This window comes from Dermacentor silvarum, chromosome 1, assembly GCF_013339745.2.
Source record: "Dermacentor silvarum isolate Dsil-2018 chromosome 1, BIME_Dsil_1.4, whole genome shotgun sequence".
Lineage (NCBI taxonomy): Eukaryota > Metazoa > Arthropoda > Arachnida > Ixodida > Ixodidae > Dermacentor > Dermacentor silvarum.
Genome location: NC_051154.1, coordinates 343,837,920 through 343,854,586, shown reverse-complemented (window position 1 = coordinate 343,854,586; position 16,667 = coordinate 343,837,920). Strand labels below are relative to the sequence as shown.

The window sequence follows — 16,667 nt, the reverse complement described above, 5'->3', positions numbered from 1 at the left end:
CGCGCAGCGACGGCGTTATCGCCTTTGGAATTCATACGGAAAATCTATGAGCCAAAACCAATTTTAGGGCCACAAAGCGTCATAGACACCCTTTTCAGATAGGAAATACCGGTCTCAAGGGCCATACTTTTGCTGGCGGAAACCGAAAATACGTCATAAGTGTCACCCCTGGCACTTTGGACGGCCAATGCCATCGTCAAACAACCAAGCCAAATGACATGCAAAGTCAGAATGGCCGCTCGGGCCGGCGCAGGGTAACAGTTCGCAACGTATGACGGGGGAGCAGTCCCACAGTTGCGACGTAACAGCGGGGTTACCAATGGATTGGGTTCTATGGGAGCTGTGCCGAGACCGGTTGAAAACAACGTAACAGCCGGGAAAACGCAGCACACGGTAACGTAACAGCGGGGTTCTACTGTACTGTGTTTTCTTCGGTGTATAGCGGTCGGTGCCCCCTTTTGCGACTTGAGCGCATACACAGCGGCGCACTAGATTACGATAGGCAATAGCTGACACGGCCCAGTGGCTTGCTAAGCCGGAACCCATGGTGGTCGGTACTCCTGTGAGATATGAGACCGCCACAATACCCAATGCTATATGCAATATAAATTTCTACCCAGAAAGAAGCACACATAAGTCTTGGCCTCATCACAGTGGGTGAAGCAGGCATGCTTAGAAAGGCTCAATTTTTTTCAAATGTGCCAGCGAAATTCCCTCAACTACAGTGGAACCTGGTTATAACAAACAGGCATATGTGCTAAAAATAGCTTGATGTATTAAGTAATTAGATGCTATACCTAAACTTCTCTATAATGAACTTAAATCAACTTTTGTTGTGCATTGATTATATACAGATTTTTTATTTTAAGTGCGAGTAAGAAGCAAAAATGGAATTCATTTATTGAAAACACTACATGAAGCAGGAAGCATTTTTTGCCTGTATCTTCTTTTTCCTGTTTTTCAGTGTCACTAAAGACGGCATGATTGTGCAGATGTGCTCCAGTCTAATAATAATAAAAAAAGCATGACAAGAAAATAATAAAGTACTGCCCTCCCCTAACACTGCATTCGTGGTTTGCAAGCGGCTTTATGGTGCTTGCAGCGGAACCTCCGAGTTCTATATATCATATTGCTACGGCATGAGCCGGGCAAGGAGAAGAGGAGGAAGACGTTAGCTGGCGCAGCCTCAGGACGCCATCTTTACTTCAGCATCAACCTCGTCCTTTAAATAAAGCCGGTTCAACATTAACCGTAACAGTTTTGTGGTGGAGGTGCGGGGTATTTCGACCAAGACGACGGAGCTGCTGCAGTAAGTGCCACGCCGAAGCCGACGCCTCGCTCGACTGCCTCCGACACCGCTTGAGATCCCGATGTCCCACAGCGGCGACCAACAGCCTTCTCTGGCGGCTCCAGTGCGAACAACCGGCACCTGGATGCATCAGATGGAACCCCGCCCTTTCTCAGGAAAACTCGGAAAGGACGTGGAGGAATGGCTCACCCACTACAAGCGTGTGAGCAAGTACAACGGCTGGAACTCCACGGCTCAGCTCGACAATGTCGGTCTGTTCCTCACAGACACAGCGCTAGTGTGGTTCGAGAACCATGAAGATTCCTTCACAACGTGGGACAGCTTCGTGATTGACCTCACAGACTATAAGGCAAATTGTCCGCGAAGAACTTGAACGACACCCCACAGGGGCGAATGTCGAACAGCTTCGTTGCGCTTGCAACCAACCTCAAGAGCATGCATCTGCTGTGTCGGCATTGTCTGCCATGCCAGGCGTTGCAGACTGTCGAGTCGATCAGCTGCGACAGCATCGACGTTCCTCTCCCGACGACATGACGCACGATCAGCGCACTCGTCGAGCTACCACCACGAATCGGCATTCGGCAGATCGCGTTTATTATTCGCAACGTCCCAGGGTTGACCCCGAGGCTTACAACGTCGGTCGAGCATCGCCTGTGTGTTACAGCTGTGGCGCCTCAGGACACATTGCTCGTTTTTGTCGCCGGCGCCGACAGACCACAACCTATGGCCCACCACCAGCTTGGCCTAATTTTGAACAAGTCAGTTATGACGACCGCTGGCCGACAGACCCTGATACTGCAAACACCACAGGCGCGCCACCCCGGAATACCTTCCGTCAATATAATAGACGGAGTGGCTCGCCAGCTTCAGACCGCAGCCTGACGCCCCCAACCAGTCGCCAACGCCGTTCACCGTCACCACGTCGACGTGCTACGTCACCACCGCCGTCGGGAAACTAGCCGGCGCGGCCGATGGAGGTAAGGTCGCCGGACAGTCTGCGTCTCTGCGAAATCCTCCTCTGCCTATCATGATGGTGAAGAACAAAGTGCGTGTGTTAATTGATAGTATACCTGCAACAGCATTAGTGGATACTGGTGCTACCATTTCCGTCATGAGTGTGACTTTCAAAGAGAGGCTGGGTCGGAAAGTTATGTTCCCGTGGAGTGATGGTGCGACGTTTCGTGGTGTCAGTGGAGAGTGCCTTATTCCCCTTGGTATTTGTGTTGCAAGTGTTTTATTCGGAGGAGAAGATCTTAAAACCGAATTTCTCGTGCTACCGCGGTGCACTCATGATGTTATTCTCGGGATTGACTTTCTTCAGGATTGTGGTGCTTCCGTTAACTGTGGCACAGGCGAAATTACCTTGAATAGCGCGCTTCTCGCCACCCTTGCCGACACATCTTTACCCGAGAAAAACTATTGTGTTGTTTCGAACGATTTGCTGCTACCCCCTTGGTCGCTGTCACGTGTCCCTGTCAATGTCGCTGCTGCCGACCTTTCATCGTTTGACGCGTAAGTTCAGCCACTTACGTCGAGCTGCGTAAAGAAAGATGTACTTGTGCCACGCTCTGTCGTGAGAGTAGTGAATGGCGCCTCAAATTTGTGGGCTTTCAATTGTTCTTGCGTCCCTGCTGTTCTCCCGCGTGATATGAAGCTCGCTGAATTTGACGAGATTACGTACAGCTCCATTACAGTTCTAAGCGAGGAGGAGCAGTCTCATACTAGCGATCTCCGAAGCACTTCTGAAGAACAGATCCTACGGATGATCAACAAGGCGCTTCCCTCACATGAGCGCCACGCTCTCGCACAAGTTTTGTGGGCACATCTTTCTGTGTTCGATTTCACACAAGGCGACAAGCAGTCTTCACTCCCGCGTTCTCGTGCCCGCCACAGAATTGACACCGGATCTGCGCACCCCATTCGGCAAAAGCCTTACCGCGTTTCTTCCGCAGAGAGGACAGTTATCGCTGAACAGGTGAAAGACATGCTACAGAAAAGTGTTGTTCAAGAGTCCTCTAGTCCGTGGGCAGCACCAGTAATCTTAGTAAAGAAGAAGGATGGATCGTGGCGGTTCTGCGTTGATTACAGGAAACTGAACGCGGTCACCAAAAAGGACGTGTATCCGCTTCCTAGAATTGATGATGTCATTGATTGTTTACATTCCGCTGCCTACTTTTCATCACTGGATTTACGATCAGGGTATTGGCAGATACCCATGCACCCAGACGATAAGGAGAAAACGGCCTTCGTGACACCAGACGGTCTCTATGAATTTAACGTTATGCCGTTCGGCCTTTGCAACGCGCCAGCAACATTCGAACGATTTATGGACACTATCCTCCGAGGACTTAAATGGGAAATTTGTTTGTGCTACCTCGATGATGTGGTGATTTTTGGCAGCACTTTGAGTGAGCATAACAGCCGTCTCAGACTTGTTCTGGATTGTGTCGAAAAAGCTGGCTTGATCCTGAATTCCAAGAAATGTCGTTTCGGGGAAACTGAGACGTTAGTACTTGGGCATCTGGTCGACAAGAACGGCGTGAGGCCAGATCCACGGAAAATTGAGGCTGTCAGCTCCTTCGAAGCACCGAAGTCAGTGCGGGAGTTGAGGAGTTTCTTGGGCCTGTGTTCATATTTTCGTCGCTTCGTCCCAAGATTCGCCGACGTGGTGTACCCCCTAACATGTCTTCTCCAAAAAGCCGTCCCTTTCAACTGGACATCGGCTTGCGACGACGCATTCCGCCAGCTAAAATTTCTACTAACGTCAGGGCCCATATTGCGTCACTTCGATGCGTCCGCACCTACGGAAGTGCACGCTGATGCCAGTGGCATCGGCATCGGTGCCGTACTCGTGCAACGTCATCAAGAAGCTGAACACGTTGTGGCTTATGCTAGTCGCTCTTTGAATAAGGCGGAACGCAATTACACTGTCACCGAGCAAGAATGCTTGGCAGCTGTTTTCGCTGTCCACAAATTTCGGCCCTATATCTACGGATGCCCGTTCACTATCGTTACCGACCACCACGCGTTATGCTGGTTGGTGAATCTCCGTGACCCGAGTGGACGACTGGCACGTTGGGCTCTTCGAATGCAGGAGTACGACTTCGTTATTTCCTACAAGTCTGGGCGTCGCCACACAGATGCGGACTGTCTCTCCCGTCTTCCTCTGACGACGACGACCGACTGTGACGAAGACAATGTTGATGACTGTTTTGCTCTCATTTCTTGTACATTCCCGGACTCGATGACTTTCACAGCAGAGCAGGAAAATGATATTAGTTTGGAACCTCTATTTGTAGCCGCATCGCGTCCTGGAGCCACCGGTCGATTTTGTGTCCGTGACGGCCTGCTTTACAAGACCAATTATTCGGCTAAAGGCGCACGCTTCCTTCTGGTGGTGCCGCAGAGTCTGCGAGCGGACATACTGAGAGCCATGCACGACGATGCGACTTCTGGCCATCTAGGATTCATCAGAACTTTGAACCGGACACAGGAACGTTTTTACTGGCCCAGAATGCGGGACACAGTCAAGCACTATGTCGCCAGTTGCGAACAATGTCAACGCTACAAGCGCCCTACGACCGCTCCGCCAGGTCTTCTCCAACCTCTGCCGCCGCCTCGCCTGCCATTTGAACAAGTGGGTATTGATCTTCTGGGCCCATTTCCCCGATCATCTAACGACAACCGATGGGTGATCGTATGTGTCGACCATCTGACCCGTTACGCGGAAACGGCGGCCGTACCATCTTCAACAGCTGCGTCCGTTGCAACCTTTTTGCTTCGCTTCGTTATTCTTCGGCATGGTGCCCCCCGTGTAATCATTAGCGATCGCGGTCGTCAATTCGTTGCGGACGCCGTAGAAGAACTGCTTCGTCTCTGCAATTCGCAGTTCCGCCATTCAACGCCTTATCACCCTCAGACAAATGGGCTTGTAGAACGTACGAACAGAACTCTAACTAACATGCTGGCCATGTACGTATCTTCCGATCACAGAGACTGGGATGACGTACTCCCCTTCATCACCTATGCTTATAATACTGCAAAGCATGAGACGACCGATTACAGTCCTTTTTATCTCCTTTACGCACGTCCACCGCTAAGCTGCATTGACACTATACTACCGTTTGGCTTTCACAGCGAGTACTCTGTTGCCAAGACGCTTTGTCTTGCCGAAGAAGCCCGGCGTATTGCTCGTCTTCGTACTGTGGCATCACAACACCGATCGAAAGAGCGCTATGACAGCCGACACCAGTCTGTCTCGTACGCTAAAGGAGACTTTGTGTGGTTGTGGACCCCGCTACGTAAGCGTGGCTTATGCGAAAAGTTTTTACCCCAGTACACGGGCCCATTCGTCGTTGTAGATCGCTTGAGTGACTTGACGTACGTGGTGGCACGCTTGACGTCAGCTGGTCGTCGGTCTAGCCGGACCCAGTTAGTACATGTTGCTCGTCTTAAGCGGTTTCACCCCACGCTTTCCGAGTGATTTGGACTTGCCCAGCGGGCTTCGTCTGGCAACCGGGGATTGCTACGGCATGAGCCGGGCAAGGAGAAGAGGAGGAAGACGTTAGCTGGCGCAGCCTCAGGACGACATCTTTACTTCAGCATCAACCTCGTCCTTTAAATAAAGCCGGTTCAACATTAACCGTAACAATATGTTCAGTTCACTATGAGGGAGTTATTTTACATGAGCATCTCTCAGTAAGTTTCGCATGTTCAACATAGAGAATGATTCATTTTATTCAGGATTTTTATATATAGGCTTGACTACATAAACTCAGACTACTGAGCTCAGTGAAAGCAGATGACTTAGGCACTAATATTTCATCTCGACAACAGGAGTGTAAGCGTGAGCTGGATGCTTCACTCCCTTCAATAGCGTGAGTCATGAGGTGAGCATCGCGACGCTGGAAGGCCTTTTCAACACGCAGCTGCAGGCCACCAGCCAGGGCCAGGATGGGCACAATGGCCACCGGGGCCAGTTTCCAGCCAAAGGCAAAGGCCAATGCCAAGCTCGTTCCAAGCGTTATGAGTGCTGTGAACATTACTGCCAGGCAGTAGCCTGCAAATGCACAAGGTACCAACAGTGTCACTTCCGCTAAGGCGGCAAATAAAGGATACAATGATGACCAATGTCGACACTGTGAGTACAATTACCCATAAATACACCAATGATCAGAAATTGTGCAGACAACTATCGCATAATGACAGATCTGCATACTGATAAATTTGAATGGAGACGGTGGAGTTCAGGAACAAATTACTATATTCTTGCATGTGCATGCACAAAAAATTAAAGAAATTTAGGTAAAAAGTGTATGTTGGTTTAGCGTGACTTGTTTCTTCAAGTAGAGTAGCAGTCTGGGTCAGTTGGTACATACTGAATAGCAAAAACCAGTCAAAAGACAAAGGACAAAGAAGAGACGTGGCACACACGACGACTGGTCGTCGTGTGTGCCACGTCTCATCTCTGTCCTTCGTCTTTTGACTGGTTTTTACTATTCAGTTGTTTCTTCAAGTGTGGCTTCACTGTACTGCAAATCACACTGCAGTGAAGCCCCACTGCTACTTAATAGGGAGAAATGGTGACAGTGGTGATCACCGAACATACAAAACAGGGTTGCTTCCAGAGCTTTGGTTTTGTGCTAAAAATTGTGATGAATTGTTTGTAAAGCCACTAAAATGATCTTGTAGTGTTTGCGCAGCTGATATGCACAGATTTTTTCCTCTTTTCTGAGAGTTGTGGAGGGCAGATTTCTCAACAGAAAAAGCACGCAAATTTAAAAAGATGATCTTGAAGAAAACCATACAGCAAGATATGTTAAACTCTTTACTTGAATTAGCTCTCAGATTCTCTATGCACAATACTACACCTACTAGTGTTACCTAGTGATTTAGAATTTGCTTTCTTTCATAAACCTGAATGGCCAGGATGTTCAATGTACTGAATGAAATCAAAGTGAACTACCTGAAAATGCAAATGAAACAAATACAAAATGCTTTATAGACTTCAAAAAGGAGACACAACCTATGACAGCTGTTTGATGTGTAAGTGTTCCAGAATGATACAGCCATCACAAAAAAACGCTGGCGCATTTCCTTTTCATAATAAGCAAGACATTCCGTTCCGCTCACAGTTTTAACAACAGGAATGTCACTCGCTAGCCGAGAGGCCAGTTTGGCAGAGGAATGGGAGTCTTCATCAAACCACCCCATGTGTTGCCGCAGTATGTTGGCCAACACAGCACCCGCAGGCGGAATGTCAGGTTTTCACCAGCAATGCCTACACCCAGCGTCTGCACAAAGTAAACCACAGTTCAAGTAATAACTCTTGTAACTATGATCAGTTAAATCAAGTTTGTTGGACTATGAACACCATAAGCGAGGGAGAACAACTTGGTATTGCATGACTTATAAAGGTCTATTCCTCTGTACCTGCCATGGGAAGGATGTCATGCAATCCTGGCCCAAAAGTGCGACTAACCTAAATGAGTTCAGTTCCCATAACTTTGCATAAGATCAGAAATATAATCAAACAGCGTTATGCAAGCTAACTGCATTATGACATGCATAAGCAATTTCCTACCTGCTACTACATAATATCAGGCAAGACACAGTTCCTGTTCGTCAGAAATACACACATCTCCATCCCCTGTGCCCAATGCTCGTAAGTCTAGTCTTGGTCTTGCCATCTACTCTGTCCTCACAAATTCTCTGTTATTGATCTAAACTATGGTGCAGCTATGAAGGAACATAAAGAGAAAAATATTAAGGGTTCAAAATACATGCGATTGTTAAACATCAGGTTCACATCAGTGAAGATTAGCGTGGCTATGAATGATAGCAGAACAAAAGAAAGAAAAAGTTATGGCGTTTAATGTCCCAAAGCAACACACATGCTATGAGTGATGCTGTAGTGGGGAGCTCCGAATTAATTTCGACCCCTTGGGGTTCTGCAACGTGCACCTAAATCTAAGTACCCAAGTGTGTTGGCCTACCATCGCCATCAGAATGTGGTCACCATGGCCAAGGATTGAACCCGTGATCGCGTGCTCATTCACAGTGGCTATTGCGTTTCGTTTTAGCCAGCACCGCTCACGACCAAGGTGGTAGACATGGAATCCCCAGGACTAACCTTGTACACAAACACTCAACAAAATGGCTGGTGCGAAGGCATCATGGTAGCCTGATAGGTAGAGCATTGAACACGTAATGCGGAGATGCAGGTTCAGTCTCCTCCTGCAGCAAGTTACACTTTCATTTCCCTTTACCTTATTATTTCCACATTTGTATTAAGCATAACAATTAGCTTTCCCTATGCTTTCTCTGGCATCACTGTCTGTCACTTTGTATGACTGTGGCTACGAACAACAAATGTTGACTTACTCTGAAGAAGTGCCCCAGACCACTAGCAGCTGCCAGGACCAGGAACATCATGGACCAGAAGAAAGCAGCGTTTTGCATATCTTGCCCAACCAGGGTGAATGTCTGCAATGTGAGAGCACAATGTTACTAGGTGAGCACTACTCTGGCAAAGGTACTAGGGTTAACAAAGCAAGCTGAGAGTGAAGCTAGGTGGGGACAGTTCAAGTGCTGACATCCCATTCCCATTCTCATCTTGTTTTTTTGAAAGCTACATATAAAAAGTATTTCCCCGCCTGCTCAATTCAGAAACCTTTTATAGTGACGTCCTATTTACACTTCTATCTTCATCTGGACTCAGTACACTTCACAAAACAAATGCACAAGATTTTTATTCCTAGTTTTGGAAATACACAATGAAATCTAACAGATATCTATAGATGTACACCCTTGAGCAAAAGTATACGGACCACAGGGTCACCGAAAAAACGGGTTTTTTTCGTAATTATTAAGCATAAACTGGAATTAACGGGTACACTGAAAAGTTTGCAATGCCAAGTTTGGACTGCAGTACTCAATTTCAAATTGCGTTCATAGGCAGAGGAAAAAAATCGGCTTTATCACGCAACCACTGGTCCGTATACTTTTACGCACAGCTGTACATGTTATTGCAGAGGTTTATGAAAAGTACAAAATATGTGAAAGATGTTGTTTCTTCCAAGATCTGGCTGTACAATGTGGAATCAAAAAGCTTTGTGGATTGGAACTAATACAGATAGATAAGTTGACTTAATGATTGGTCGATTGATTGATTAATTTGTAAGGTTTAATGGCCCAAAACAACACTGCTTTTGTCTAGGCACTCTAGTCAAAGGGCTCTGGTGTACGTTTGACTGCCTGAGGGTACTTAAAATGCGCACATAAATTTAAAAACATGACCATTCTTGCCTTCTGCTCCCACTGAAATGAGGCCACAGTGGCCAGGAATCAAATCCGCAACCTCCTACTAAGCTGCAGAACGCCATAGACACTGACTCAACATGGCATGTAGAACTTCAGATTGTACAAGTCTGTTTATGGTGCATACATTGAGCAGGAGAGATTTTGCATGTTTTCATCAGCTGATAGAATTTCAATGGTGAATTCCAGTGGCAGAATTGGAGCAGCCGATGGCCTTCATGAGCGAGCACCTCTTTCTGGTGCAATGCCTCCAAATCCATAATGGGAACACAACCTACGCTTCTGGAGCACATAGCGTGAGAGAGGCAGCGGAAGTTCTCTACCGGATTCAGCATTATCCAGAGTACCCTGCACGTGGTCATCTGCTTTCGCTGCCAGTGTCATCAGCCTGTCTATGTTTGGTCTTGCATTTCGAAGTCAGAAGTTTTCAACTTTGATATCTCACCAAGCATTGCCGAACAACATCGTCAATAAAACCGACAAATGTGGGTCTTTTTGCAGGCAGTTTAAACATTCTGTCAAATGTGTGCTCAAAAGTGGCGGTTACAGCATGGCTGTCTGTGTCCAATTTGTCACATGTAACAGACCTTGAGTCGGAGCTGTCACTATTGAGTATGAAAAGAAATACAGCATGCCACGACAAGGTGTCCATGGCGCCTGTAATCACGATGAAAGCGATGACTACCACAGTGCTACTGAGCATGATGAGCAGGAAACAAACTAAAATGCACACGTGAAGGAAAAACATAATGCGGAGAGTTCTGGTCCACTCTGCCGATTTTCGCAGAGCAGCTTCGACTGCTCCGCGAAGTGATTGCTGCTCGAAATCAGCTCTCAATCTCTCATTTGAACACGAGACTAATTCTGCTATTGGAACACAGTTGCTCCAAAAAGAACACAAAATGTTGCTCAGACTCCGCCATTCAATACTTTATAAGTAAAAAAAAAACAGCATTTACAAAAAAATTATAAAGATTGAAATGCCATCTCATTGCCTTCTTTTCATTTCCATTATACCTTAAAACTACAAGAAGCATGCCATTACGATAACAAATATTTTGCAAGGACACACCACTGCATATTAGCAACAGAAACATACCAGTATTTGCGGAGAATAGACGTGCTATTTAAAATATATGTAGTAAAATCTGTGAGGATAAAGCAGTTTCATGCACCTATTATATTGCACAATGCATGGAAGTCCCACAAAGATTAACTTAAAAATCAGCTCAAACAATGAACAAACATGCAAAAATTGAATGCATTAACTCACCTTTCTTAATAAATCAGTTGTTATGAAACTTCTACGCGAACAGGAAAACCATGCTAAATAATCTAATTTTCTTTCATGTAACATTCTGCTTGACTTTTGGGTACAGTCACCGAACGATTATTTGGACACCGATAATTCAGACATGCTTGATTATTTGTACAGCCCAGACTTAATGCATAAAGCCCCATAGACTTAATGTATAAAGACGATCGAAATTTCGGACACTTTACAGCATGCTGTGTGATAATTCAGACTCTGACTGTGCAACCACGTGCTGATATGGCCACCAAGTCAAGCAGAAATAGTGATAATTTCATTTGTTTTGAGACGTCGCCGGCATAGTTGTCAGCCATGTCGCCAGCACTGCGGGAAATAAAACTAGCGAAGCCTAGTCAATCTAGTATTCGCCAATGAGAATTTGGTGCATGCATTGACTGTATGTTCGTCTATCTGTAGCAACAGCATGACAATGGTCAAGATACGGGCCACAATTTTGTAGCGACACCTTCTGCTCAATGCTATGCCCCTCTTATCAACTACTGTTCGTGGTTGGCTGATCCTGTTGATAACGCATGCGCAGCATCGTTTTGACCACTGACAAAGAGTGAAAAGCGTGAAAAGAAATAGCATAAAAGGCATTGCTAGAACATCATGGCCACGGCATGTCTTCGCTAAGGGCAAGTGTATGTGCACACAGCAACATGCATATACAAACTTGGGCTACATGATTGAACGATCATTTTTGAAAGATACTTTCATTTTTGCGATATATCGCAAAACTAGCACAAGACACATCAACGGTCGGCAGTGTTTCCACACAGTGATAAGATAATATACTTGGCACTGTGTTAAGAATGACGTCGCTCGGAGACACCAGTGCTTCTTGCACTAGTCACAGGAAAGATAGCGTGCTTTGCTCTGTGCCAGGAATGTTGTCACTTCTAGATGCCGATGAGCCCTGTACTACACCAACTTTGTTAATGTCACTACTGATAACATACTGTTTGATAGTCAGAAAAGCATTTTGCATAAGCATGCATAAAGCTGTAACAAACTGCCTGATATAAGAAGCCCTTTACATGGATAGGTTTGTGGACATGAGTAAACTACCTGTTTCACTGCTGGAAAAAGAAGGAGGGGGGGTTAGCGTGATTACAGTCAGTACACAATGTGTTAGCCTTGTGCGCTTTAGCATAATTCTTGTGTTTGCATGTATCTTTCGGTGTCTGTAGGGGCATACACGCTGCTCCATTTTTCTTATGTATACATTCATACTGAAGTCAGTACATTTATCGTAAAACAAAGTTAACAGGGTGATAAAGTTTATCAGAATGTTAATGCATCCTGATCTTGGAAAATGCAATGCACTGAGTTTGCAATACACAACTACCAAGTTAAGAGAGAAATACGTTTATTAAATCATAAAAAAATAAAATGTACAAGTATGAAAAGGCCTGGGATACCACTGCGCCAAAAAAAATCTACTCTACTGTCTTCTACTACTACTTCTCTCTCTCTCTGTTATATTTAAGGAGAGGCCACAACCAAACTGTCCTGCACATTTCTTTGAATTCTTATGCGCATATGCTATTGCTATTTTATGCACATGCTATATGGTTGCCGAACGCCGGCCTGACATTCGGCTACCTTCAGGGGTGATACGCTAGGGAAAGGAGCCTGCGCCCTGAATTCCCATCGAAGCCCTTGTGAGCATAGAAAACAAATGACGTGTGTCTGTCATGAAAGTGCTGCCAGTAACCAAGTTAAGAGAAACTTCCAGAATATTTCATTTCAAAGAAGTGACATGTACTCACATTGAATATTTCGCTGTAGAATACTGCAAACACAGGCAGGGATGCTCCAACCACAATAGAGGCCAGGGAAACCAGGAAGAACCAGCTGCAGTCGGGCCGAGCTTTTTGCAAAATCTTGCGGGCAGACAGAAGTTCAACGTCTTCCTACACATAAACACAAACCTGTGATATCAGAAATACCACTTTGAGAATTACCAATCAGATAAGAAAATATTTGAAAGAAAGAAATGCAGCCAGGGAGAAGCCAAAAAAGACATTAGAAATTAACAATAGTACAAAGTAAAGAATATGCTCCAACATAATTATTGCAATATGTATTGAAGTGGCATAAATAAGGCAATTAAATGCAGGAAAGTCTCGAAAGCCTAATCTCTGTGTAATTTATCATACTTGTACATGTGCCTAACATTTCAGATCTGAAGCTTAACGTCTGTACAAGTGTAACAGTAGCTGTCAGCTGTCAAGCACATAAAATGAAAGTGAAAATGAAGCGAAGACATGCTGTACAATGACACTGCAATAGCCATTCAATATAAACTGCAAAACTTTCACAGGGGAAAAGATTTGGCAACATCACCCTATGCATGTGTTGCTCATGCTTTGCTTCCATTATTTTCGAGATTCATTCCTTCAACTGTTCTAGAGCTTCCACTATCTGTCATCACTTGTCTCCTTGTGATTGTCCCATTAGGCATTTTATGCATCCATTGGAGTATTGTTGAATGATTTATCATCTATGAAGATCAAAATACGCAGGATCGGGTCCGACGTAAGAATTTAAGCTGACGGAACGATGACTCACATTCTGGTGTCCAGTCGAACGATACATCCTTTTACAACTTCCTCATTGGTAAAGAGAACCTTGGCTCAGTCGCCGACGTAATACGTCATTTACAAAAAAATTTGAGGCTCTCAAACTGCACCGCATAATCCCGAAGTTTGGCCGGCTAGCAAACGTAACAACTGTTGCAAGCATTGAAGATGACATCCCATCAGTCGATCTCGCGACGACCACTAGACAGATTGTTAGAGAGGAGTTACGTCGTTGCACGGAATTGAACAATGAGTTCCTTGATAGTCAACATCCGTGCAATCCTCCACCAACTCCCCTTTCCATCGCTGCAACGACTGTTGAGGAGTACCGCTCGAGAAGGCCAATGAGAACGCAACAGAACTACCACCGGGAAACCAGCAACGAGCATGCTGAGGGATATTGCCCGTTGTTCAGCAATGGCTTAGTCGGAGCCACAGACATACCCATCCTACCCAAACATTAGCCGCGAGCCTCCCGTGTGTTATACTTACGGTGTCACAGGACACATCTCCCGATTCTGTCGTCAGCGTCGCTGGGCACCGAGGTAGTATGAATCACCGCCAACGTCCTATGGCACTCAACGTCCTAACTTCGACAATTTGTGGCCTCCACGCTCCTTTACTTCGTCGACGACCTTCCCCATCAACAGTTCTCGACGGAATCACCGCAACGACTCGCCCGTTTCAGACCGCAGTCTCACTCCACCGTCTTTGTCAACGTCACTCTCCTTCACTGAGGCGACGTTCATTTTCACCACAGCCGCCGGGAAACTAGACTGCGCGGCCGATGGAGGTGAGGTCGCCAGACTCGACATGACATTAATACCTCCACCGGTTACAATGTTAAGAAACAAAGTGGAAGTCATAATTGATGGTATATGTACAATGGCATTGGTGGACACCAGGGCTATGAGATCAGTTGTGAGCCTTTCTTTCAAGAACCGGCTTCGAGGCAAAGTGATGTTTTCCTTCGACACGCATGCTAAATTCCGTGGAGTAAACGGTGAAATATTGCGTCCTCTTTGTGTTTGTGCTGTAAATGTGCTATTGGCGGACAAGTGTTATTTAGCCGAGCTTGTGATTTTAGAACGCTGCACGCACGATGTTATATTAGGGATAGACTTTCTGCAGACCTGCGGGGCTTCAGTCAATTGTGGTGCCAGCGAGCTTTCGATAAATAGCGGAAAACCTGGAGTCGATGCTTGTCAGGATCCGTCATTATCAGACCTCCTGGATCAACAACCCGCTGGACAAAAGACATTTGCCATTGCTGAGGGAGTGACGCTGCCTCTGTGGTCTTTAGCACCGGTATCCGTCATCGCATCTTGTACAGACGCTTCATTTGACGCTGTGGTAAAACCCTTTGGCGACTCTTGTGGGAAAACTTACTGTTACCCAATAGTATCATATCCGTGAACAATGGTAGCACGTTTTTGTGGACGTTAAATTGTTCTGCCGTCCCTGTGCGTGTTCCCGAACACATGAAGATTGCTGTCTTTGACGACGTCACGTGCTGTTCATCGATGGTTGTCAGGGACAAGGATTCCACTCAAGGACGAGCCACTCGCCCTTACGAGCAGAAAATTCTACGCATGGTCAGCAAGTCTTTGTCTTCACGTGAACGGGACACCTTAGTACAACTGCTATCCCAGTATACTCCCGTGTTCGACTTCTCTCAAGATGAGCACCGTACAACTATCCCATCTTTGCGTGCTTGTCATCGCATTGACACAGGATCGGCACATCCTCTTCGGCAGAAGCCCTACCAAGTGTCTTCATCAGAGCGCAAGATTATTGCGGACCAGGTACAAGATATGCTGAGGAAAAATGTCATTCAAGAATCATCAAGCCCGTGGGCGGCACCTGTCATCCTGGTAAAGAAAAAAGATGGCTCGTGGAGATTTTGTGTTGATTGTAGGCGACTAAATGCAATTACCAGGAAGGATGTGTACCCACTCCCGCGAATTGACGATGTAATAGACTGCCTACACTCTGCCTCCTACTTTTCATCCATCGATCTACGTTCAGGCTAGTGGCAGATACCTGTGGATCCCGTCGACAAAGAGAAGACTGCCTTTGTTACAGCGGACAGTTTATTCGAATTTAACGTTATGCCGTTCGGGCTCTGTAATGCGCCCGCAATGTTCGAGAGATTCGTGGACACAATTCTCCGTGATCTAAAGTGGGAAATATGTCTTTGCTACCTGGATGATGTTATTTTCGGCCGCACTTTTGAGGAACATGAGCGCCTTAGCCTGGTTCTGAAATGCATGGAGAAAGCAGATTTGATTCTCAACTCTGGAAAGTGTAGGTTTGGGGAGCAACAGACATTGGCTCTTGGTCATCTAGTCGACAAAGATGGAGTCAGACCTGAACCCCGCAAGATTGAAGCGGTCAGTGCCTTCCATCCTCCGCAGTCAGTGCGGGAACTTCGCAGTTTCCTGGCACTATGTTCTTATTTCCGTCGTTTTGTCCCAAACTTCGCCGATGTTGTGCACCCGTTGACACGTCTGTTGCAAAAGGATGTATCGTTCGAGTGGACACCAGAATGTGAGTCATCGTTCCGTCAACTTAAATTCTTACTTACGTCGGACCCCATCCTGCGTCATTTTGATCCGTGTTCCCCTATCGAAGTTCATACTGACGCCAGCGGAATAGGCATTGGAGCGGTACTTGTTCAACGGCGAAACGACGCCGAACACGTTGTTGCCTATGCCAGTCGTTGCTTAAGCAATGCTGAGCGAAACTACACAGTCACAGAGCAGGAATGCCTTGCAGCTGCTTTTGCTGTTCAGAAATTTTGCTGTTACATCATGGTCGCCCATTCAGCATAGTCACTGATCACCATTCATTATGCTGGCTGGTCAGCCTTCGGGATCCGTCTGGTCGTCTAGCACGGTGGGCCTTACAACTACAAGAGTACGACTTTGTAGTGAAATACAGAAGCAGCTGCTGGCATGCTGACGCCGACTGTCTTTCCCGCTTGCCACTGCCAACGGCAAATTCTGACTGTCTGGCCACTATTGACTGTCTGTATGACTGTCTGGCCACTATTGCACCTGAATTTCCAGACGCGACCATCTTCCAGGAGGTTCAACGCAACGACATCACTCTGGAACCTCTTTTCGTGATGGCCCTG

At 46.3% G+C, this 16,667-nt stretch overlaps 1 long non-coding RNA gene across 1 annotated transcript; it reads right to left on the bottom strand.

The window, feature by feature from the left end:
- Positions 1–6,074: 6,074 nt before the first annotated feature.
- On the bottom strand, positions 6,075–8,928 carry LOC125942338 (uncharacterized). Its single transcript, XR_007465018.1, has 3 exons — positions 8,693–8,928; positions 7,442–7,602; positions 6,075–6,368 (listed from the first exon to the last, which is right to left on the bottom strand). It is a non-coding gene; the product is annotated as an uncharacterized LOC125942338 (long non-coding RNA).
- Between the last annotated feature and the right edge of the window lie 7,739 nt (positions 8,929–16,667).